This window comes from Bubalus bubalis, chromosome 16, assembly GCF_019923935.1.
Source record: "Bubalus bubalis isolate 160015118507 breed Murrah chromosome 16, NDDB_SH_1, whole genome shotgun sequence".
Lineage (NCBI taxonomy): Eukaryota > Metazoa > Chordata > Mammalia > Artiodactyla > Bovidae > Bubalus > Bubalus bubalis.
Genome location: NC_059172.1, coordinates 33,980,910 through 34,006,138, shown reverse-complemented (window position 1 = coordinate 34,006,138; position 25,229 = coordinate 33,980,910). Strand labels below are relative to the sequence as shown.

The 25,229-nt window shown below is 39.8% G+C and overlaps 2 pseudogenes; one reads left to right on the top strand and one right to left on the bottom strand.

The window, feature by feature from the left end:
- The first annotated feature begins 3,040 nt into the window (after window positions 1–3,040).
- On the top strand, window positions 3,041–4,723 carry LOC123329600 (annotated as a pseudogene).
- Window positions 4,724–8,726: 4,003 nt separating this feature from the next.
- Window positions 8,727–9,767, bottom strand: LOC112579329 (annotated as a pseudogene).
- Between the last annotated feature and the right edge of the window lie 15,462 nt (window positions 9,768–25,229).

Genomic DNA, 25,229 nt, shown 5'->3' with positions numbered 1-25,229 from the left:
TGATGAATGCCTACTTTATTAGAAACTCAGGGTAGATCATGTGTGGCTTTTTTAGGGGAAAATCCAAGCATGATTTGTTTAATCCAATAGCTTATTTATAAAATAAAATTAGAAATCACTGTAATCTGTGGTTGCATTTATTACTAAAATGGAAGCCCTATCTGTTGAACTATGTAGCTCATTTAAATAAAACAAAATGAAATAAATCAAAATAAAACTCTTTAATTTAAGAAAAGGTGTCTTCTCATTTGTGGTAGGGGATGGATCTTACCAACTGGGTATCTTGATTTCCTTTTTTTCAAAGCCTATAAATCCCATGTAGAAAAGCATTCTTTTCTCTTGGGAATTTACTTCTCGCTTCAAACAGTCATTGTTTTTTTGTTTTGTGCTCCTCTGAAAATGCATACTCATTGCTCGGCAGTGAAACATTCTTGGTTCTGACCAGCTGTGCCACCAAGTCCTATGTGACTTCCAGGAGAAAACAAAGGAGAGGTAGCTGGTATGGTGAAGTAGTTTACTCACTATCAGAAAGTAAATGTGGACTTTGTTATCTGTGTAGGTGGCATGGAGTTCCATGGATCTGGAGGGATCAGGGAGTACAGGACATCCTGAGGACAGGAGTGCACTGAGGACAATGGAGGTGGCTCTGCATAGGGGGAGAAGCTGCAGGACCACAGGAAGGTATTTGAGTTCAAAAGACAAGACTTGATGAAGAGAAGAGAGCGGGATGGATATAGAAGCACTCTCAGTTTCTGTCTTTCCCCATATGTGAGCAGGTGCATCTATATCTGAAGGGGGCAGTAGTAGGGAGATGACAGTTTTCTTTCCTGGTAGAGTCAGTGATATTCAAGATCAGTCTCTCATCTGAGGGTGGACAGTCATGGTCAGGAATGGAGAGGGAGTAGGAGTCAGCTGAGATCATCTTTTCCAATGATGGGACCACAAAATTGAAGTAGGGAGATTTAGGAGCCCTTTGAAAGAAAGAGAAATGATTTGTCCAGGTGAACTTATTTTGCCAGAAAATCCATATGCAGAAAAAGCTGTTGGTTGAATTCCTGTCTGTAGGGATATGCAGGAGGCAAATATGAGACAGTGCAACTGGTTCAAAGTGCTGTAGATGTTACACAGGAGTGACTACAGTAATGACTCTTAACATAGTAGGTATCCATGGAAAAATAAGGGGAATGGAACTGGATGAAATGCATGCTGAAGCATAGTTTGTCTAAGAGCTATTAGAGTTTAAAAAAATAAACAAAAGATTGGAAGGTGGGTGGTTGAATGTTGGTGAATATTCTGCTTCGGATTTTGATGTAGTGGCACAGATCTGGGTGGAAGTATGGAAGCTCCTGTCACAGGGGAGTGTGCAGAAAAAGGTAGTTGGGGAAGAAGTGACAATACCAAATTTTGTTGGTGTTGAATGGGTGATGTGTGCACTTGTAGGGTTTGTTAAGTATTTGACCTGTATCTATTGATTTTACATCCAGAATTGACAGAATATGGGCTTCCTCAGAGTGGTAAGTCCAGAAAGTCAGAAGATAACTTTGAGGAGAAGAGATTTTGTCTACAGGATTGATTTAAAAAAAAAAAAAAGAAAGAAAGAAAAGAGGTAGTAATCATAAAAAAAGATGTTGACATCATTCAAAAGAGAACTGACTCTAAAGGAAATCAATTTTCATATAAATGAAAACATATTCAAGGTTATCTCAAGGTGAAAAACAGGGATGGTGTCCAGTTAAATAGGGCTCAGATTTGGCAGAAAGTGAAGGAAACCGTGCCTGTAAGGTCTCCTCTACCAGCACTGCAGACAGAGCACTGCTGTAGCACTAAGAGCTCAACTGCTGGCTGCCACAGTGCTGGCACGCTGAACAAGAACCCCCCTTCCCCACCCTGAGTCTCAGAGAGAAATTCAGGAGCACACAAAGCAGATCACAAGTAGAGGTTTCTGCCACTGTGTGACCCTAGAGCCATCCTATGAAGAGAAAGGACCATGATGAAATAACTTCCTCCTGTAGTATCATGATTGTAGTTTGGGCTCAGAGATCTTTCTTCTCTTTCTCTCTCTCTCTCTCTCTCTCTCTCTCTCTCTCTCTCTCTCTCATCTCAGGCAGTGAATATTAAAATACATTTTCACATCATATTTGAGAGCTGACTACCTTTTCAGGTATGCCTGGCCTTTTCTCTAATCTGGCTTTTCTCTTCAGAATATTCAACCCCCCATCTAGAGGCAGTGCTTCTCAGGGACTTCCGAGGTCCAGTCAAGTTTCTGAAATCTCTGTTACTAATCAACTTGCTCCCAATCTTTAGTGCACATGCCTGAAATCCAATTCAGTGGTCTGGGAGTCCAATTCCCAGGTTAAACAAGCTCCCCTTCAGTTCATGCTGTTGCTCTGGGGTCCACACTTTGAGTAGACTTGGGCTGTTTACTGACATAGGACTCTTTGCACTCAGAGAATCACTACAATGAACTGAACACTCAGTCTGTGGCTCTATGAAGACAGCATTAAGTCTCTTTAGTGGTCAATGTCCCAACCCCAAGTTTAATATCTGTACAGTTGCTTCACCAGCTATGCAAATGGAGAAAAGCAATGAAAAGTCTTCTATTTTGAGTATGGAGTGTTCAGACTGAGCTGCTTTTGGAGACAAGATAAGGGAGGAGGATCTGTTTGGTTCACTCCAGAATTCTGATGAATTGAAGAAAAGAGAAAGGAAAAAATGTGGTGTTCTTCCAACTTGTGAAACCCTATCAAATGGCAGTCATATTTTCCAGAGGTTGCTTTTGACACTGGTGTGTGCTTTTCTTGACTGATAGAAAGACCCATGAATGTCTTCCTAGGATTTAGCACACTGCTCTCAGTTCAGTTCAGTTCAGTCGCTCAGTCATGTCCGACTCTTTGCAACCCCATGAATTACAGCACACCAGGCCTCCCTGTCCATCACCATCTCCCAGAGTTCACTCAAACTCATGTCCATCAAAGGCTTGGGCATAGTCAATAAAGCAGAAGTATATGTTTTTCTGGAACTCTCTTGCTTTTTCTATGATCCAGAAGATGTTGGCAATTTGATCCCTGGTTCCTCTGCCTTTTCTAAAACCAGCTTGAACATCTGGAAGTTCACGGTTCACAACTGCTCTGCTGGAGTATCAACTCTAACATGAAAATCTGGGGAACAACCCCTGTGATTCCTTGCATCATTGGATTAGGAGGCTCAGGAATCTCAAAGACCTTTTCCACATGCATGTCTTCAGCTCTTTGGAAGGCTGGTGAGAAGCCAGTGAGTAGTCTAGTTGTTTTGCCTGATACCAATTCTAGTCCCATACACACAGGCACAGATAGGGTTAACTGGAGATGGCAAAATGCTCAGGAGAGGGGGTGGGAGTTGGGCGGGCACATAGTGGCATTGAGGTTGGGTGATTGCATCACTGGGATTGTTCTGAAAACAGCACTAGGTTCTCTGCTCCCAGCCCACTGTTCAAATCCAATCAGTCAAGAGCTAAGCCAATCATCAATCAAGATCTCTCCTCCCACTGAGGACAAGTGCCTCCATATAAACGCCTTCTTTCTTATTTGACTCTAACACTCCTTGGAAGAGCTGGACCCAGTCGGTCATCCCCTGGCCTTCAGAGTTCCCTCAGCCCCTGAAGTCCAGGCATCTGGCTGGAGTCCCGAGTGGCCGCCACCATGCCCTCGTATCCGCTCAGTGTGGCTGTGGTCTGCATGAGCAACATGAACAGGAGCATGGAGGCCCACCGCATCCTCAGGAGGAAAGGATTCCGAGTCAGGTCCTTCGGAGCTGGGTCTCGAGTCAGGCTCCCAGGAAAGGCAGGCAACCTCCCTGTGGTTTATGATTTCTCCACCACCTATGAGGAGATGCGAAAGGACCTTGTGCGCAAAGACCGACAATGCTATAACAGCAACGGCATCTTACACATCTTGGGAAGAAACGAGAGAATCAAGCCTCGCCCGGAAAGATTTCAAGAGTGCCGAGATCGCTTTGACGTCATCTTCACCTGTGCGGAGAGCGTCTACGACAGGGTGGTGGAGGAGCTGTTGGTCCGAGAGCAGGAGACCTTTCAGCCTGTGCACGTGATCAACGTGGACATGGCCGACAACGCGGAGGACGCCACGCTTGGGTCTTATCATCTGTGAGCTCTGCAAATGCCTCCAGCAGGAAGTTACCTGGAAGACCCTCTGGTTGAGGTGCTCCTGGCAGCCCAGTGGAAAACAGGCCAGAGCTTTCTGCACATGATCTGCTTCTACTGAAGATCTTGTCTGGTTTCAGCTTCTTAGTCAATAAGAACCTGTGCCTGGATATTGGGCTAGGCGGTATTTGCTGTGCAAGGATCTCATAGCCCTTTTTGCTCAAAGCCATCCTTATGATTTTTTTCAGGTGCACCCCACCCAAGCAAGGAAATGCAGGGGAAAAGCGTTATATGGATAATAGAACTTGAGTCACCGGGAGCCATCAAAAACCTTCCAATGTGAGGGATGATGGTGTGGGGACTTGACTTGGAGGGAACAGTTCAGTGCTCACATGGCTCTGCAAGGAAGTGAACCTGAAGGACTCTGCTTTTCAGATCAACTAACGAAGGCTTATAATGGAGTGGTGGACGTGTTTTGTTCAGTATAATCAGGAAAGAAACTTGTTTATTTCATCATTTTAAAACAATATCCTTTTTGCTCTTTTGTAGTTTTATATAAATACATAAATTTTTATTGAGATGTCATTCTGGTGAATTGTTTTTACTTAGAAATATATTTATATTTAGATTGTATGTATTTTACTAATGCCAATCTTAAGAGAAACTGTAGATTATGGGCGGCATTTACTAAAATCCTGGCATGATTTTTTCAATTAAATAGCTCATGACATTAAGTAAAATAAATTAAAACACTCTGAATTATAGAAAAAGTGTCCTCTTGTTTGTGGTAGTGCAGGGATCTTACAAAGTGAGCCCTCTGGTTTCTTATTGTTCAATCCATGTGAATTCCATGGAGAAAAAGCTTTCTTTCCTAAGAAGTTATTTCTCCATGCTAGTTGAGTTCCTATCTGTTTGGGCAAGGGATGGCAAAATGACAGACGAGTAAAATGCTGCAGGTACTGCAATGGAGAGATTAACAGTGATTAATTATAAAATATAAAGTGTATATAAAATAGAAAACCAAAAAGGACCTTTTCTGGGCTTCCCAGGTGGTGCTAGTGGTAAAGAACCCAGTTGCCAATGCAGGAGACATAAGAGATTCAGGTTTGATCCTTGGCTCGGGAAGATCCCCGGAAGCGGGCATGACAACCCACTCCAGTATTCTTGCCTGGAAAATCCCATGGACAGAGCAGCCTAGTGGGCTACAGTCCATGGGGTTGCAAAGAGTCCAATATGACTGAGCGATGGAGCATGCACGTGCTCAAGGACCTTGTCTATAGCACAAGGAACTCCTCCACTCTGTCGTGACCTATATAGATATATATGGATAAAAAAGGTTGAAAAGAGGGAATATATATGAGTGTGTGTATATCTGATTCACTTTCTTGCACAGTAGAAACTAAAATAACATTCTAAATCAACTATAGACCAAAAAATATTTTTTTAATTTACTTAAAAACATACAATGTGTCTGTGAATAAATTAAAACAAATGTGATGGGAGATAAAGTACATTGTGGAACGTGATTTGTCTAAGTCACCATAAAGGTCATAAAAATATAAAAGTGTTTGGGGAGTTAGAACTTTAAGGTTGGTGAATTTAGTGGTTCACATTTTGATCTAGTGGTAGATTTCTTGTGGAACTATAGAAGCTGGTGTCTCTTGTAGAGTTAGAAAAATGCAGATGAGGAAGTTGTCAAAACCCTGAACATTGTGGGCATTGAGTGGGTGAACTTTTGGTTGCTGGAGTTTCTGTGAATGAAAACAGAAGGTGAGTAAAAGTTTCCTGGGAGGCTGCCTGGGCTCATGTTTCCTCCTGAAACGCGCAGCACCTGGGGCTTCCTTGTGTGGAGAGTTGGAGACAGATTAGAGAGGGTGATGGGAACACAGAGATCATTTACGTGGAGTGGTGGATGTTACCTACAGAATTTGGCCAGGACTATAAACTGCTGGTTGGATAAGGGCATAGCAACCCACTCCACTGTTCTTGCCTGGAGAATCCCATGGACAGAGGAGCCTGGCAAGCTACAGTTCATAGTGTCGCACAGAGTCAAACGTGACTGAAGTGACATAGCATGCATGCACTCATGAACTGCCGGCTGCATTCCAAAGGTATTTTCCAGACTTCCTCAAGGTGATTGCAGTCCCAGGATGCTGAGTCCTGATCTTTGTCATTGGATGGTCCTTTTACCAGCCTCTCAGGATGCTCCTCACAGTGGCAAGGTCTTTTCAGCTTCAGATCCACCAAAATCAGCCACAGTTTGGACCAGAGTGCTGGTACATTCTCTGCGGAACTTCTGGCACTCCATTAAAAAAAAAAAAAAAACCGGAACTGGGGGGCTGGGACTAGAACAGGTGTTGTTAAATACACTGAGAGAATCATTTCCAGGTGGTATTAACACCACTGGTGTTGGTGGTTTTGCTAAAGGAAGGGGAAATTTGTCATTTTCAATGATAACTAACAATAATATGTTTCTAAGTGTGAGGAATGGAAAAATAAAGAATTAGATGTGCTACTGGGCATACAGTGGTTTTTTCTTGACTAGACAAACATAATTCCAGTTAAGACACAGAGGCAAATGACATATTCAGACGGTTGTTGTAGGTGAAATGGCAGCATTTGAATGCAAATTGTTGAAAGACATGAATGTACATGTAATTAGATATGTTAAGTATGCCAGTGATAGCTTTGGGACTTTTTGACAGGGCACGTGGACATGGCTGTGGGTATGTCAGAGCAAGTTGTATTTCTTGATCTGGATGATATTGGACTTTATAGTCCAAGAGCCAACAGCCTAACAATATATGTGTCAGTAGCTTCATTCATAATTTATTTATTTAAAATCCTTCATTTCAGTTGTTTCTTGATTTATATCCCCCTCTGACTGTTGTTCCTGCTTCACTTCACTCTAAATCCACAGGGCAGAGGATATAATACTTCCACATTATTCCACTGGCCAAAGAAAGACATGAGGTGTTCACAGGTACAAGGGAGTGGGGAACAGACTACACCTCATGGAGGACAAATTGGCTTGTGTGGACAGTGGAGGGGTTGGTAGGGAAAGATTATTGGTATGCATTTGTGCAGATAGTCAGCCTTATTTGGAAACACTATCTGATTGAAAATGTCTGAAAGCTTGACAATATAGTCTGAAGGCATCGTGTGAGGACTAAGTTACTCTCAAATATTGCTGGGAGTCATGAAAAATAGTATAGCCTGTACAAAGGGAATTTTTCCACACAAGACAAAACTATAAATGCATTTACCCCTGGACCAAGGTGCCCCCACTTGCAAAAATGGACCATAGATCTTTCAACAGAGTTATCTAACTGGAGAAGAGAGAGAAAATACAGAAAAATAGAAAGACCTTTTTTAAAATATATATATTTTTAATTGGAGGATAATTGCTTTACAATGTTTTGTTGGTTTCTACCATACAATGTGAATCAGCCATAAGTATACTTATATCCCTTCCCTCTTAAGCCTCCCTCCTGCCTCCTCCCTGTTCCACTCCTCTAGGTTATCACAGTGCACCACGCTGACCTCCCTGTGTTATACACCAGCATCCACTAGGTATCTATTTTAAAAATGGTTGTGCATATATGTCAACACTACTCTCTCAATTTGTCCTACCCTCTCCTTCTCCTGGGCTTTTCTGGTTGCTCAATGGTAAAGAATCCACCTGCAATGTAGGAGACACAGGACACCACTACGCATCTTGTTGTGGTTCTTTCATTACATCTTTAGTTGTGGAGATGCTTTTCTGCTGGTCTTAGGGTCATTTTCATTGATAGCTGTTCCGTAAATGGTTGCAATTTGGGATTGCCCATGGAAGCAGGTGAGCTTAGGGTCTCCTGACTCTGCCACGTTGGCTACACCTCTACATATATCAGTGAGTTTTTTACATATGCTTGCTCAGTGTACTCTTACATATTTGTACTGTATTTGCTCTTGTGTTGAATACTTTCTTCCAAACAGTTGATAATATAAATAAAATGAAAGAATTAGTAAACATTTGCTATGTTTAATGTTTTGAAAGGATAAAGATTTACTGATACATACACTCATTATTTATGGTCACATTATGTTAATGGTGAATACATATGAATTTTAAGATATATATGAATTTTATAATTGTCTAAAAAGCAAAAATATGATGAAAGCTACAACATAGCAGCAAATGGCAGGAAAATGTCTGAATGAGAGGAATAAAACAAGTGTAGCCATTCAAAGCATAGAATACCCTAGTAAATAAGAGTTTAACAATTACCCAGGAAAGGTCACTGTTTCCAGGGCATTACATTCTAACCTCCAGCCTAGGAGTAGGGAGGTGAACTAATCTAGTTATGAATTCTATGTATAAGAAAGTGAACTAAGACCCCAAAGGCAGTGATATCTAATGAGTTATTAAAGACATTGCAAGAAACATTTACAAACCCATCCCTGATAAAATTGCTCTATGACAACAGGACACAGAGTTATTTGATTAGTATTTCCACTGTACCCTTCCATGTCTTGATACAAAAGCTAACCTAAAGCATGATGAGCATTATTGAGGAAAGCACAAGGGTAGTTTCCATTATTATAGTCATATCTGCTTTGGAAACAGCAAATGAACTACCAGGTCCCGAATCTGCTTCATCTTAATCCCATAAACCTTAAGATTTAATGTAGGTGGAATGAGAATATAGACATTGGCCAGAAGAATGTAAATATTGAGTGGAATGTGGTATCCAAACCACTGAGTGAGAACTGAGAAGATCCCAGGTCCATAAAAGAGAATGATGACACAGATATGGGAGCCACACGTGTTGAGAGCTTTGTGAGGAGCATCTTTGGAAGTGATGTGGAGGACAGCATGGAGAATAGGCATATATGAAACAAAGATTAGCACAACATCTAAGACCAAGGTCGACATTAGGACAAAACATCAAACCATATGTTCTATGTTAAATCGCTCAGATGTGTTCAATTCTTCGCGACCCCATGGACTATACAGTCCATGGAATTCTCCAGGCCAGAATACTGGAGTGGATAGCCATTTCCTTCTCCAGCGTTTTGTTGGATATCATTGCAGGAAATGTTTGCCAGGACAATGTTTACAAGCAGTGTTTGGGAGGATGTTACTTTTATAAAAAGTCAGTCTTTTCAGAAGAAATATTACAGTAAAACTGTACAATAACTTCTTAGGAAGATGGATATATGAATTTTCCCTATCAGTGTATGTGTAAGAACAGTGGTGTATCACAGGGGTTAGCGTATGGCAGTGTAGCAGTCAAATGCCATCACCAGCAAGATCCCAGACTTGTAAATGGAAGAATACCTGAGAAATGCAGCGATCCAGGGAGAGGTCTCCAGCATGGAACCAAAGGATCGCCAAGACCTGAGGGACTCTGCACGCAGAGAGGACAAGGTCTGCTCCGGACAGCATGCAGAGGAAGAGGTACATGGGTTCATGGAGGCTGCACTCGGTGAGGATAATGAAGAGGAACAGGCTATTTCCAAGCAAGGCAGCGGCATAGGAAATAACAAAGGGGATGGAAATACACATGTAGTGGTCTTCAAGGCCAGGGATGCCCAGCAAGCAGAAGACTGTGTGGCTAGCACCAGTGTGGTTTAAGGTCCTCATATTTGGGAAGTTCTTCCAGAATCTCATGCCTATTCATGGAGACAGAGGAAAATCAAAAATATATGCAAACTTTTCTTTTGTATTGTCACTTGATTTTGGTTCCTACTTCATCCCATTCCATTCTGATGATGTCAGGAATTTTGGATATATATATAAATAAAGATAAGTAAGGTATGACTTGCTATCTGAATGAAGCCTTAATTTCAGGAGCAAGATAGACCCATAAAGCAGTAGAGAAAATTAAATGAGTATGGTAATGATTAACATCTTTTTGTCCAAAATTAAGCCAATACACAAACAGAATGGAAAGAATAATTTACTCTGTATTTGTGTTGGTTTTAAGAATGAGTTGTTTTTTTTTAACTTACCTAGGAAAATAGTTTTGTGACTCTATGGGTAGGGAATTAAGGGTGGAGCAGAACAAAGGCTTTCCCTGAGCAGGTAGCTATGTCCTATTGTTTTGACTACAGAATAAAGAGTAGGATAGTGTAACATGAGTTTTCAAAGTGTTTTTGAAACCTCATCAATATTTAATGTGTCCCTTGTCAATTTCTTTCTAGGCAACAGTGAAAAAATTCTGGTAATGACCTAAAACACTTGTGCACCATGTATCCAGGCCAGCTGAAGGCTGAGGAGTTCATAATATAGTCCCGTTATCTATTGTACTGCATAAGAAAGAGGAGTTGTGAGGTCACATGGAAGGAGGAGCAGTGGGCCCAAATTCTAAGAGCTCTTGGAGAGGAAGAAAGAAAGGTTCAATTGTTTCAGTTTCTAGAAGAAACACAGGTGGTTTTAGTGGACAGAGGTCTCTTTCCCCCGTGAATCAATATCCAAAATTGCTATTTGTAAAAGGAGTGTTTTTATACTATGAAGGCCAAACTCAAGGGACTACACTTTCCATGCCCTCTCTCACTATGACTGAAGTTGATTCCCATGTCCATCTGCATTCTCAAGAGAGGAGCTTGGTGCAAAACTCAGGGAGTTGCAAATTCAGGAATCCATGAAATAATGAAGTATATTGATCAACAACTTTCAAGATCTGCATGTTTTTTAATATTTTATTTTATTTTATTTTATTTTTATTTTATTTAACTTTACAATATTGTATTGGTTTTGCCATATATCAAAATGAATCTGCCACAGGTATACATGTGTTCCCCATCCTGAACCCTCCTCCCTCCTCCCTCCCTGTACCATCCCTCTGGGTCGTTCCAGTGCACCAGCCCCAAGCACCCAGTATCGTGCATCGAACCTGGACTGGAAACTCATTTCATATATGACATTATACATATTTCAATGCAATTCTCCCAAATCATCCCACCCTCTCCCTCTCCCACAGAGTCCACAAGACTGTTCTATACATCCATGTCTCTTTTGCTGGCTCTTATACAGGGTTATCGTTACCGTCTTTCTAAATTCCATATACATGCGTTAGTATACTGTATTGGTGTTTTTCTTTCTGGCTTACTTCACTCTGTATAATAGGCTCCAGTTTCATCCACCTCATTAGAACTAATTCAAATGTATTCTTTTTAATGGCTGAGTAATACTCCATTGTGTATATGTACCACAGCTTTCTTATCCATTCATCTGCTGATGGACATCTAGGTTGCTTCCATGTCCTGGCTTTTAGAAACAGTGCTGCGATGGACATTGGGGTACACGTGTCTCTTTCAATTCTGGTTTCCTCAGTGTGTATGCCCAGCAGTGGGATTGCTGGATCATAAGGCAGTTCTATTTCCAGTTTTTTAAGGAATCTCCACACTGTTCTCCATAGTGGCTGTACTCGTTTGCATTCCCACTAACAGTGTAAGAGGGTTCCCTTTTCTCCACACCCTCTCCAGCATTTATTGCTTGTAGGCTTTTGGATCGCAGCCATTCTGACTGGTGTGAAATGGTACCTCATAGTGGTTTTGATTTGCACTTCTCTGATAATGAGTGATGTTGAGCACCTTTTCATGTGTTTGTTAACCATCTGTATGTCTTCTTTGGAGAAATGTCTATTTAGTTCTTTGGCCCATTTTTTGATTAGGTAATTTATTTTTCTGGAATTGAGGTGTAGGAGTTGCTTGTATATTTTTGAGATTAGTTGTTTGTCAGTTGCTTCATTTGCTATTATTTTCTCCCATTCTGCATTTTTTAATAGGGCATAACTGAAGATCCAGCACACAGTAAATCACAAAGAGTGTTCTCTGCCCTTCCAGGATTGATACTTCTCACCTCTGAATTTATTTGACATATTGGGAAAATCCTCTCTTATTTTTATTCCTGTACCTTTTAAGTAGTGACTAAAGTTGTCCTAAAAATATAATCGTGGAACAGAAACTCAGTAGAGGTGTGTGAAGATGTTCCTGCTGTGGGCAGCTACTAAAGCCAGGTCAGTCTGTGACCAAACAGCCATTTTGAGAATAGATCATTCCCTGAGGAAGCCCATCCTCCTGAAGGAGATGGAAGACACCAAAATAGACATGAAAATGCCATTGGGGGGCGGGGGGATAATGCGTGTGCCATATGCTGAGAAGCTTGTAGCAAAAAAAGGTTATAAAAGTGAAGCAACATAAATGTTAAGTCATTATAAAGAGGAGCCAATGAGGACCAGCTTAGAGATGATGACGGACACTGGATATTTGGGAGTAAAGAGGAATTTTTCTTCTAGGAGCCAGAGGAGAGATGCTGAGGAGCTCAATGTTTGTGACATGGTCTATGGGTACATTGTGAGTACTGGGAATTTTCCTAGGGACATAGATGCTGATGGCAGTCATTTTGGGGAGCTCATTCTACTATGAGGACACTGCTTCTGGCAAATATCATTTTAGAGTCCTCACTCTAGTCTATTATCATCGAGGGCATACCTGCCCACCGGTAAGCTGGCACAAGCTTTGGGCCTCCCTGGTCCCCACACCAGCAACCCTGGGACCCAGCCCCATGCACCAGCAGGATGGCACCCCTTTCAACTCCCCACAGCCAGCCCATGCAGCCAATGGCCATGAAATATGACCCTGCCCACCAGTGAGCCAGCTCCAACACCAGGACCCCTCAGGCCCTGCAGCCAGCAGCAACAGAACTTTGTTCCACATTCCAATGGGCTGGCAGCCATCACATGAGGCAGGGCCTAGAAGCCAATCATGCTGGGAGCCAGACCTGCCTATGAACACACCCACAATATTTAACCCTGCCACAACAAAAGGGCCCAAGCAGTTCACATGCAGGACATGTGCAGAACACATATTAATAGTTCTGGTGACTGGAGGGTGGTGTGCTGCTAGGTCCATTAGGACATCTTCATAACGCTACTTCTCCAATATCAAGAAACACAGCTGACCTACCTACTATATAGAAATAAACAAAATGAATTAGGCAAAAGGAGAAGAGAGAAGAATGTTACTGACAAAGGAACAAGAAAATCTCCAGAAGAAGAATAAGCCAAGTGGAGATAAGAAATTTACACAATCAAGAGTTCAAAGTAATGATCTAAAGATGCTCAAAGGAAAAAGAATGGATGAACACAGTGAGAAGTTTAACAAAGAGAACGTATAAAGAAGAAGCAAAGAGAGCTGAAGAATATAATAACTGAAATTAAAAATATATGAGAAGAATAAACAGTAGATTAGATGATACATAGGAAGTAATCAGTGAACTGGAAGACAGTAGTGGAAAGCACTTCAGATGAAGAAAAAAATGCATTAAATAAAATGACCTGTGGGACAATTTCAAGTACACTAACATTTGCATTATAGGAGTCTCAGGAGCAGAAGAGGGATAATGAGGGGAAAGAACTTATCTGAAGATATAGTAGCTGAAAACCTTCCTAACCTGGGGAAGGAAACAAACATCCAGGTCCCTGAAGCACAGAGTCCCAAACAAGATGCACCCAAAGACATCCACATCCAACCTCATTTTAATTAAAATGGAAAAAATTTAAAATAAAGAGAGAGTCTTAAAAGCAGCAAGATAAAGGCAACTATTCATAACTACATACAAAGGAACTCCCATGAAACCATCAGGTGACTCTTCAGCAGAACCTTTGCAAGTCAGAAGAGAGTGTGGCATAATAATATTCAAAGTAATGAATGGAAAAAAAAAAACAAAATACTGTACCTCACAAGGCTACTCTCAGATTTGAAGATGAGATAAAGTTTTTTACAAACAAGCAAAAACTAAAGGAGTTCAGCACCATGAAACCAGCTTTATAATAAAAGTTAAAAGGACTTCTTTAAGAAGAAAAGAAAATATTGCAATTAGAAATGTGAAAATTACAAAGAAAAAATCTCAATGGTACATGAAACACAGAGGTAAAGTAGTTTATCAACAATTTATAAAGCTAACAGGAAGGTTAAAAAAAGAAAAGGAAAGACTTGCCTGGTGGTCCAGCGGTTGTGAATCTGCTCACCAATGCAGGGACACAGAGTGGATCTCTGGTCTGGGAAGATACCACATGTCACAGGGCAACTAAGCCTGTGAGCCACTACTGAAGCCCCCATGCCCTAGAGTGCATGCTCTATAAGAGAAGCCATGACAACCTGAAGCCCTAATACTAAAATGAAGAGTAGCCCCTGCTCTCCACAACTAGGAGAGTCCATGAGAAGCAACAAAGACCCAGTGCAACCAAAGAGGGGGCGGAGGTGGGTGGGGGAGGTGTTGGGAGGTGCAGTGCAAAATAGCCTTGAAGGAGAAGGTCCTTGGGGAAATGGCGAAGGGCCAGAAGTCCCCAGGCATTGTGTACTGATAGCTGAAAAACATTTCCTGCCTTTGGCTATGCTCGGCGCTAAGAATTAACGATTAAGCATTAAAGATGTTGCTTGAGAAAATGGGTCACGGAATAAACGCATGGGTCGTTAAGAACACGCTGGTCCTTGAAGTATCTTTTACTGATTATATCTTAGCCTTGTACGTGCTCTGCTGGCTGTATGCTCTAGGCTCTTTGTTCCTTACTCCTATAAAAGGCTGGACTGCAGAAATAAAGTTGTCAGTCCTTGCAGAGACTCTCCGAGTGTTGTTCTTTCAGGTTCACCGTTTCCAAGTCCCGGGAAGAAAATTCCCACAAAAGGCAAAATGAATAAAATTGTATATCCAAATAAGTTATTAGGGAATAAATAAAACAAAAAGATGTAAAATATAATGTCAAATAATAAATGAATGTGTATGGGAAGGAGAGGGGGATGCAGAGTTATTAAAATGGACTTGAATTTAAGATTGTTGTTGATGTTCAGTCACTAAGTCATGTCCAACTCTTTGTGGTCTCATGGACCACACCATTACAGGCTTCCCTATCCTTCACTGTTCCCCAGACTTTGCTCAAACTCGTGTCCATTGTGTCAGTGATACCATCCAACCATCTCATCCTCTGTTGCCCCCTTCTCTTCCTGCCCTCAATCCTTCCCAGCATCAGAGTCTTTTCCAATGAGTCAACCCTTCGCATGAGGTGGCCAAAGTATTGGAGTTTCAGCTTTAGCATCAGTCCTTCCAAAGAACACCCAGGACTGATCTCCTTTAGAATGGGATGGTTGGATCTCCTTGCAATCCAAGGGACTCTCAAGAGTCTTCTCAGAAAAATAAACGATCCAATCAAAAAATTGGCCAAAGAACTAAATAGACATTTCTCCAAACAGGACATACAGATGGCTAACAAACACATGAAAAGATGCTCAACATCACTCATTATCAGAGAAATGCAAATCAAAACCACAATGAGGTTCCATTTCATGCCAGTCAGAATGGCTGCGATTCAAAAGTCTACAAGCAATAAATACTGGAGAGGGTGTGGAGAAAAGGGAACCCTCTTACAGTGTTGGTGGGAATGCAAACTAGTACAGCCACTATGGAGAACAGTGTGGAGATTCCTTAAAAAACTGGAAATAGAACTACCTTATGACCCAGCAATCCCACTACTGGGCATACATAGTGAGGAAACCAGAATTGAAAGAGACACTGTACCCCAATGTTCATCACAGTACTGTTTATAATAGCCAGGACATGGAACCAATTTAGATGTCCATCAGCAGATGAATGGATAAGAAAGCTGTGGTATGCATACACAATGGAATATTACTCAGCCATTAAAAGGAATACATTTGAATCAGTTCTAATGAGGTGGATGAAACTGGAGCCTATTATACAGAGTGAAGTAAGCCAGAAAGAAAAACACCAATACAGTATACTAACGCATATATATGGAATTTAGAAAGATGGTAATGATAACCCTGTATAAGAGCAAGCAAAAGAGACACAGATGTATAGAACAGTCTTATGGACTCTGTGGGAGAGGGAGAGGGTGGGATGATTTGAGAGAATGGCATTGAAACAAGGATAATATCATATATGAAACGAATCACCAGTCCAGGTTAGATGCATGATACAGGATGCTTGGGGCTAGTGCACTGGGATGACCCAGAGCGAAGGTAGGGGAGGGAGGTGGGACAGGGGTCCAGAGTGGAAACACGTATATACCTGTGGTGGATTTATGTTGATGTATGGCAAAATCAATACAATATTGTAAAGTAATTAGCATGCAATTAAATAAATTTATATTTTAAAAAAAGAGTCTTCTCCAACACCACAGTTCAGAAGCATCAATTCTTCAGCACTCAGCTTTCTTCACAGTCCAACTCTCACATCCATACATGACCACTGGAAAAAACATAGCCTTGACTAGATGGACCTTTGTTGGCAAAGTAATGTCTCTGCTTTTCAATATGCTATCTAGGTTGGTCATAACTCTCCTTCCAAGGAGTAAGCATCTTTTAATTTCGTGGCTGCAATCACCATCTACAGTGATTTTGGAGCCCAAAAAAATAAAGTCTGACACTGTTTCCACTGTTTCCCCATCTATTTGCCATGAAGTGATGGGACCAGATGCCATAATCTTCGTTTGCTGAATGTTGAGCTTTAAGCCAATTTTTTCACTCTCCTCTGTCCTTTCATCAAGAGGCTCTTTAGTTCCTCTTCACTGTCTGCCTGCCATAAGGGTGATGTCATCTGCATATCTGAGGTTATTGATATTTCTCCCAGAAATCTTGATTCCAGCTTGTGCTTCTTCCAGCCCAGAGTTTCTCATGATGTACTCTGCATAGAAGTTAAATAAGCAGGGTGATAATATACAGCCCTGATGTACTCCTTTTCCTATTTGGAAGCAGTCTGTTGTTCCATGTCCAGTTCTAACTGTTGCTCCCTGACCTGCATACAGGTTTTTTAAGAGGCAGGTCAGGTGGTCTGGTATTCCCATCTCTTTCAGAATTTTCCACAGTTTATTGTGATCCACACAGTCAAAGGCTTTGGCATAGTCAATAAAGCAGAAGTATATGTTTTTCTGGAACTCTCTTGCTTTTTCGATGATCCAGCGGATGTTGGCAATTTGATCTCTGATTCCTCTGCCTTTTCTAAAACAAGCCTGAACATCTGAAAGTTCACGGTTCACGTACTGCTGAAGCCTGGCTTGGAGAATTTTGAGCACTACTTTACTAGCATGTGAGACAAGTGCAATTGTGCAGTAGTTTGAGCATTCTTTGGCATTGCCTTTCTTTGGGAGTGGAATGAAACCGACCTTTTCCAGTCCTGTGGCCACCGCTGAGTTTTCCAAATTTGCTGGCATATTGAGTGCAGCACTTTCACAGCATCATCTTTCAGGATTTGAAATAGCTCAACTGGAATTCCATCACCTCCACTAGCTCTGTTCATAGTGATGCTTCCTAAGGCCCACTTGACTTCACATTCCAGGATTTCTGGCTCTAATTGAATGATCACACCATCGTGATTATCTGGGTCATGAAGATCTTTTTTGTACAGTTCTGTGTATTCTTGCCACCTCTTCTTGCCGCTTCTGCTTCTGTTAGGTCCCTACCATTTCTGTCCTTTATTGAGCACATCTTTGCCTGAAATGTTCCCTTGGTATCTTTGATTTTCTTGAAGAGATCTCTAGTCTTTCCCATTCTGTTATTTTCCTCTATTTCTTTGCATTGATCGCCAAAGGCTTTCTTATCTCTCCTTGCTATTCTTTGGAACTCTGCATTCAGATGCTTATATCTTTCTTTTCTCCTTTGCTTTTTGCTTCTCTTCTTTTCACAGCTATTTGTAAGACCTCCCCAGACAGCCATTTTGCTTGTTTGCATTTCTTTTCCATGGGAATGGTCTTGATCCCTGTCTCCTGTACAATGTCACGAACCTCCGTCCATAGTTCATCAGGCAGTCTATCTATCAGATCTAGTCCCTTAAATCTATTTCTCACTTCCACTGTATAATCATAAGGGATTTGATTTAGGTCATACCTGAATGGTGTAGTGGTTTTCCCTACTTTCTTCAATTTAAGTCTGAATTTGGCAAGAAGGAGTTCATGATCTGAGCCATAGTCAGCTCCCAGCCTTGTTTTTGCTGACTGTATAGAGCTTCTCCATCTTTGGCTGCAAAGAATATATTCCTATACTGTAATTATTTTTTTAAGTAGGTTAAATTAAGATTTTAGTTAGAGTTTCAATATCAAACTCTCAAAAATTAATAGAATGAATATACAGAGAAGGAAACGGATATAGTAGACCTGAAAGGCACTGTGAACCAATTCAATATAGTTGAAATTTATACAATTTTCACCCGCATTTTTCACAGTAGCATACAAATTCTATTCAAGCCCCTATAGACTGTAAACTAGGAGACCCTGGAATATATCTAGGGACATAAAGCAAGGTGAAAATTTTCATGGTTTAAAGGTATTGAAATCATACAAAGTCTGTTCTCTTATCACTGTGAAATTATGTTAGAAATCAATATTAAAAGATATTTGAAAATAACCCACATATTTTCAAGTGCAATGTGACATTTACCAAGAGAGATATTCGACTTAGCCATCGAAAGCCTCAATAAGTCAGACTGAAAAAAGCACCAAGGGTGATTGCAATGAAGAAAACATTTAAATAAGAAATTAGAATCAAAATGAGAAATTAATATTAAAGATACCTTAAATAAAATCCCTTGTATTTAGAAATTAAATGTCCGCTTTTAAATGATGGGTGTATCTAAGAGGCCATAACAAGGAAAATTAAAAATTATTTGTAATAGAATAAAGAGGAAAAGAGAATTTGACAGAATTTGTTCATGCAGCTGAAGCTGCTCAATGCAATTAAATACAATATGGGCCTAGAATAAGGTATGAAAACAAATAATGGACAGTATCATAAAATTTTGTGAAATTTGAACAAAATCTGTACTTCAGCTAATAATATTGTATCATTTGTTAATTTCCTGTTTTTTTAACAGCAAAGTATTTCTTTATATTCTCAAAATTAGTATTTTCGAGCCTTATGCAAGTTTTTTTTTAATCACTAAAATAATAAATTTTCGAATGTTAACAGTAAAGCTAGATGTCAAAATACATGGACCTATAAAGCTTTGAAAGAATATAAATTAGAAATCTAACATTCTATACATACTAAGTCAAACAAGTGGGATCAAAATGTCATAAATTTTTTTACCTAGGCAAAATTCATAAATTTTCTAAACTATATATATTATGCATGCTATATATATGGATATATGTATGTATGTAAAAGCTTTCCTACTGCCCTTGATAAAGGCTTGAGAAAGAACAACAACATCAAAAAGAGACAGAGAAATTGAAAAACAAACTAAATGAAATGGGAGCACTGAATATGAAATAGAAAAAGTGAAACAAATTAGATAAAAGTAAAAGATCATCATCTAGTCCACTTGTTTTTAAACATGCTTGCTTATTAGAAACACATCTGGTGTTTTGTAGAAGAGCAGTAGTACCTAGACATTTGTATTTTTCAAAATATTTCAAGATAATCCTGATATGCATCTGGACTTTAAAAAGTGATTACAAGTTTTTCTATTAAATGGTAGTTTTAGTGAAATAGAATTGTATTATTTTCTGTTGACCAATCATGATACAATGATATTAAGTGAATAATAGTTGCATAATCACAATAGTAAAGATGTTTATCAGTTTTCACAATCAATAGCCAGACCAAAACAAAAAAATAGAAGATAATTACAATTGCAAGCCATAATGGAAACATGATTAATCTAACAGAATAAAATAATTACATACAATTTGGGGGGTGAAATAGAGTGATGTGGTATGTGGAAGTACATACATGCACATGTTTTCATCTGCCCAGCCAATTCGTCTTTTGGTTGGTGCATTTAATCCATTTACAATTATGGTGATTATCAATATGTATAATCCCACTAACATTTTCTTAACTGCTTTGGGTTTATTTTGTGTAGGTCTTTTCCTTCTCTTGTGTTTCCTGCCTAGAGAAGTTCCTTTAGTATTTGTTGTAAAGCTGGTTGGGTGGAGCTGAATTCTCTTAACATTTGCTTGTCTGGAAAGATTTTAATTTCTCCACCAAACCTAAACGCAAGTCTTGCCGGGTAGAGTATTCTTGGTTGTAGTTCTTCCCTTTCTTCACTTTAAATATATCATGCCATTTTCTTCTGGTTTGTAGAGTTTCTGTTGGAAATCATATTTACTTTTCATCCTATAATAAATGAAATGGTTTATAATTTTGCTTTAAATTATTTGCTACTAGTATTTAAAAATATAGTTTGTTTTTTAAACTTTTATCCTAAAACCTTGCTAAATCTGTTTCAGTGTTGTATGGATTGTTAGCATTTTATATATACTCAATCATTTCATCTATTAATAATCTATTAACAAATAGTGGCTTATTAATAGTGAGCACCACTGAAGTGATGCTTTTGAACTGTGGTGTTGGAAAAAAACTCTTGAGAGTTCCTTGGACTGCAGGGAGATCCAACCAGTCCATCCTAAAAGAAATTAATCCTTAATATTCATTGGAAAGACTGATGCTGAAGCTGAAACTCCAATCCTTTGGCCACCTGACACGAAGAACTGACTCATTTGAAAAGACCCCAAAGCTGGGAAAGATTGGAGGCAGGAGGAGAAGGGGATGACAGAGGATGAGATGGTTGGATGGCATCACCGACTCAATGGACATGAGTTCGAGTAAACTCTGGGAGTTGGTGATGGACAGGGAGGCCTGGCATGCTACAGTCATTGGGGTGGCAAAGAGTCGGACACGACTGAGTGACTGAACTGAAATAGCGGTTTAATTGTCCCTTTCCAACCCGAATATCTTTTGTTTATTTCATTTTTAAAAGTGCATTTCCCATTCACTCAGTGAACGACACCTTGATTGCTTCCAGGTTTTGGCAGTTATAACTAAAGCTGCTATAAATGACCATGCACCAGTTTTTTGTGGATATACATTTTTAGTTCATGTGGGTAAATATCAAGATGTGCAACTGCTGGACTGTATGGTAAGAGGATGTTTAGTTTTGTAAGAAGCTGCTTGTCTTCCTAAGTGGCTGTACCATTTTGAATTCCCACCAGCAATGAATGAGAATTCCTGTTACTATACATCCATGCTGGAATTTGCTGCTGTCAATGTTTTGGATTTTCTCCATCTCATTAGGTGTGCAATGGCATCTCATTGTTGTTTTAATTTGCAGTTCTGAAGTGATTATGATATCATTTTATCCCAAAAGAAAGTGAAAGTGAAGTCACTCAGTCGTGTCCGACTCTTTGCGACCCCAGGGACTGTAGCCTACAACGCTTCTCCGTCCATGGGATTTTCCAGGCACGAGTACTGGAGTGGGTTGCCATTTCCTTCTCCAGAGGATCTTCCCAACCCAGGGATCAAACCTGGCTCTCCCACATTATAGGCAGATGCTTTACCATCTGAGCCACCCAAATCCAACGTCATCTGGATTTTCTCTTCTGTTGTCCTCTAGGAGTTTTAGAATTTTGCATTTTCTATATAGTTTTTATATAGAAAATCCTAAAGGCTCCACTAAAAAACTATTAGAACTTATCAATGAATTTAGTAAAGTTGAAGGATACAAAGTCAACTTAAAAAAGACAGTTGCATTTTTATACACTAACAATGAACTATTTGAAAAAGAAATAAAACAATCATGCTTGCAATAGAAAAACAGTAAAATACTTAGGAAGAGATCTCTCCAAGGATGTGAATATTTCTACACTGAAAACTCCAAAACTGTGGTAAAATAAATTGAAGGAGACAAACAAATGGAAAGCTTGTTCATGGACCAGAAGAACTGATATAGTTAAAGTGTCCATACTACATAATGCCGTCCACAGTTTCTTTTCAATGCATTGAAATATTCCAGTCACATTTTCCATGGAAACAGAAAAAAGCCCTAGAATTTGTATAAAACGAATAAAAAACAAAAGACACAACATCGTGAAACAGTTATTAACCAATTTAAAAAATAAGTTTAAAGAAAGATAATATCAGGAAAAAAAGGATGCTGACTACCCATAGCAATCCTGAGGGGAAAAAAAAAGACAAATAATTGTGGCAAGTCAATTCAATGGAGGAAACAATAGCCCCTTTTCATGAACCGTTCTGGGAAAACTAGATAGCCACAGACAAAAGAAGAGAAACCCCTACTTTTCACTATATATAAAAATTTGGTCAAAATGGATCAAAAACGTAAATATAAGTGTTAAATCTATAAAAATCTTACAAGAAAGCAGTTATAAGTCTGTTATTGAGTCCTAGCTCACTCTGCTTGCAGCATGACAAGTCAGTAAATCTAAGAAATTTGTTGAGGCAAAGAACAACAACTTTATTCAGAAAGCCAGAAGACTGAGAAGATGGCAGACTAATATCTCAAAATAATAATTTTATTTGGGGTCTGGATGCCAGGTTCTTTTATAAAACAGAGCAGGGGAGGAGCTGAGGAAGTAAAGAAAAAAGGCCATTTTCCTTGCAACTGTCTCCTGGAATGGTCAGCCTCCAGGAAGGGATGGTGTTCAGGCAGAGGGGCAGGGTTCCTTGAGGCAGGCCATTATGTGTAGACAGTATCCTTTTAGTAAACAAAAGCAATGGGAAGAAAAGTAAAAAAATTAGGCATGATACCAAAGCACAAACAAAACAACATAAAATTAGATAAATTCAACCTTATTAAAAGTGAAAACTTTTCTACTTAAAAGCACATTATCAAGAAAGTGAAGAGACAGTCCCTTGAATAGGAGAAAATATTTTCAAATTACCTATCTGCTAAAGGTCTAGTATCTAGAATATATTAATAACCATTATGATTCAACAACTAAAACAAATAGCTCAGTTAAAAACTATATGATTCCATTTGTGGGGCATTTTGGAAAAGGCAAACTGCTGGATCGTGGAAAAAGCAAGAGAGTTCCAGAAAAACATCTATTTCTGCTTTATTGACTATGCCAAAGCTGTTGACTGTGCAGATCACAATATACTGTGGAAAATTCTGAAAGAGATGGGAATACCAGACCACCTGACCTGCCTCTTGAGAAACCTATATGCAGGTCAAGAAGCAACAGTTAGAACTGGACATGGAACAACAGACTGGTTCCAAATAGGAAAAGGAGTACATCAAGGCTGTATATTGTCACCCTGCTTATTTAACTTCTATGCCGAGTACATCATGAGAAACGCTGGACTGGAAGAAACACAAGCTGGAATCAAGATTTCTGGGAGAAATATCAATAACCTCAGATATGCAGATGACACCACCCTTATGACAGAAAGTGAAGAGGAACTAAAGAGCCTCTTGATGAAAGTGAAAGAGGAGAGTGGAAAAAGTTGGCTTAAAGCTCAACATTCAGAAAACGTAGATCATGGCATCTGGTCCCATCACTTCATGGGAAATAGATGGGGAAACAGTGGAAACACTGTCAGACTTTATCTTTTTGGGCTCCAAAATCACTGCAGATGATGATTGCAGCCATGAAATTAAGAGATGCTTACTCCTTGGAAGAAAAGTTATGACCAACCTAGATAGCATATTCAAAAGCAGAGACATTACTTTGCCAACACAGGTCCATCTAGTCACGGCTATGGTTTTTCCAGTAGTCATGTATGGATGTGAGAGTTGGGCTGTGAAGAAAGCTGAGCGCCAAAGAAATGATTCTTTTGAACTGTGGTCTTGGAGAAGACTCTTGAGAGTCCCTTGGATTGCCAGGAGATCCAACCAGTCCATTCTGAAGGAGATCAGCCCTGGGATTTCTTTGGAAGGAATGATGCTAAAGCTGAAACTCCAGTACTTTGGCCACCTCATGCGAAGAGTTGACTCATTGGAAAAGACTCTGATACTGGGAGGGATTGGGGGCAAGAGGAGAAGGGGACGACAGAGGATGAGATGGCTGGATGGCATCACTGACTCGATGGATGTGAGTCTGAGTGAACTCCGGGAGTTGGTGATGGACAGGGAGACCTGGTGTGCTGTGATTCATGGGGTTGCAAAGAGTCGGACACGACTGAGCAACTGAACTGAACTGTAGCATAGAAAACAGATAAAAGGCTCCCAAGGTTAGTGGAAATAGTTGACTAGGAAGGGGAACCTGGGTGTGTTTTGGTAGGATGATGGAACTCAATATCTTAACTGCTAAGACACTTCAGTTGTGTGCAATTCTTTGTGATCCTATGGGCCATAGCCCACCAGGCTCCTCTGTCTATGGGATTCTCCAGGCAAGAATACTGTAGTAGGCTGCTGTGCCCTCCTCCAGGAGATCTTCCCAACCCAGGAATCAAACCTGGTCTCTTACATCTCCTGCGTTGGCAGGCAGGTTTTTGACCACTAGCACTACCTGGGAAGCCCCTCACACAGCTGAGGTGCATATCAAGGGAATGATTTCAGTGAGCCCAGACTTTTGCATCTTCCCTTATATAGAAAAGAACTAAATTCCTTATCTCGAGGTACCTGTTTTGTTTTGTTTTTTTAATCAACAGTAATCTTTGAGGTTCCTGACTACCTACCCTTAGTTGCAAAACTTCTATATACTCTGGCTCCTCCACTCGCTTCCTTGGAGGAGTTTCTCAGAACTATCTGGAAATCTGCCTCCTGGGTTGCAGTCCTCATTTTGCCTCAAATAAAGCTTAACTCCAAACATTGTACAAATATTTTTCAACATTTAAAGCCAATAAAAATATAATTTAGTTGAAAATGGTATCTTACCTTTGCATATTGCTATTGGATTTTATTCAGTTTTTGGAAATGATGGATTATCTTACAATTTATAAGATGTATATTTAAAATTTTTTTGTGCATAAAAAACAGATTCAACCTGACTGCAATTCAGTTGCTCATATATGCAGTAAAAATTTTCAGAATCTGTTTTTACAGTGTACATTAAGGACACAAAATATAGCAGATGCTTATTAATGCTTAATTTCATAACAATTTTATTTATACTGTCAGTTACACAGATGTAAATATTCAAAAAGAATCCACTAGTCTGCTAGAACACAGTATGCCATGTAGCAGTATATTATACAAAGATTCATATAAACCTTAACATTCAACATTCAAAACATTCAAAAAAATTTGGGGCTCCAAAATCACTGCAGATGGTGACTGCAGCCATGAAATTAAAAGATGCTTGCTCTTTGGAAGAAAAGTTATGACCAACCTAGACAGCATATTAAA